The sequence below is a fragment of the Mus caroli genome, unplaced genomic scaffold (genome assembly GCF_978045245.1).
Source record: "Mus caroli unplaced genomic scaffold, Mus_caroli_1 scaffold_3, whole genome shotgun sequence".
Taxonomy (NCBI): Eukaryota; Metazoa; Chordata; class Mammalia; order Rodentia; family Muridae; genus Mus; species Mus caroli.
The window spans coordinates 73278396-73279839 of NW_028227258.1; positions in this window are offsets into that span (position 1 = coordinate 73278396).

Here is a 1444-nt window from a genome sequence, read left to right on the forward strand (position 1 = left end):
AAGAACCCACAAAGCAGCAAAGGCCAGCTACAAAGCCCGCAATTAGATGCTTTACTAGAGTTGCCTCGTGCATAGTGTTTCTTCACAGAAATAGTGGTGACAAAAAAAAATGGTGTCTCAAAATACTAATTTCTCTCTCTCTGTCATAGGGTCTCTCTACATAGTACTGGCTCTCCTGGAAATCACGGTGTACACCTGGCCTAAGAGATCTACCTCCATGCCTAGCCTTCAAAATAATTTATAAAGAGAGCAAGGGGCTAGAGAGATGGCTCAGAGGTTAAGAGCACTGACCACTTGCTCTCCAAGAGGTTTTGAGTTCAATTCCTAGCAAATACATGGTAGCTCATAACCATCTATAAAGGGATCTGATGCCCTCTCCTAGTGTGTCTGAAGACAGCTACAGTGTACTCATATAAATAAAAAACCAACAGAGTGAACTAAGTAACCAGACACAGTAGCATATGCCCAGAATACCAACACTCTTGAGACAGAGGCAGAAACATCTCTCAAGGTCATTCTGGTCTACATATCAGAGTTCCAGGGTAGCTAGTGCTACAGGAAACGGTCTCCAAAACTCCAAAGGGGGAAGTGTTGAGGATGTATCTCAGTGGTAGAATTTTATCGAGCACAGAGTTCTAGGTTCAATTACCGAAAGCACAAGAGACAAGAAAACATTCGAGTACCTTTTAGGCAGTGGTTGTAACTACGCTGAGCTACACAGTAGTTAAAGGCCAGATGGAAGGTCAAACCTGGTAGGTATCCTTAACCCCAGAATTCTGGACTCAGAGGCAGGCAGATCTCTAGGAGAATGAGGCTAGCCTGTTTCATACAGTACTCCACCCAGGTGGCTCAGATATTAGTGGTACTTATCATGTAGCCCTGAAGAGCTTAGTTTGTTCACTGGAAGCACAGTGGAAGGAAAGAATTCATTCCTGAAGGGATGTCCTCCGACAGCTACACACATTGTGGAACAAAAGTGTATTCATTAATCTTTTAAGATTTCTTTTTCTCTGGATGTATTTGTAACTATATGTATTGCATGGCCCCCTTGGAGGCCAGAAGAGCATACAGTGAGACCCTATCTCAAAAACAAAATAAACCATTGAAGGGGAAAAATAAAAAATAGAAAACATGTAACTTAAAAATAATTATAAATCCTTTTATATTAAGGATATTTTTTCAAAGTTATCAGCGTAAGGGGCATATGCAAATGCAGGCGCATGTTATGTTCTTGTTGGGCAGGGTTTATGCTATGCATACAGAAGGATATTAAGGGGCTGGAGAGATGACTCAAAGGTAAAAGCACGACGTCAGGGGATCCAGCTTCAATTCCCATTTGCCACACAGCAACTCATATCTACATACATTACTCCAGCTCCAAGGGATCTGATCCCTCCCTCCCACACACATACATGCAACAAAACAACAATGCACATTAAAAAAA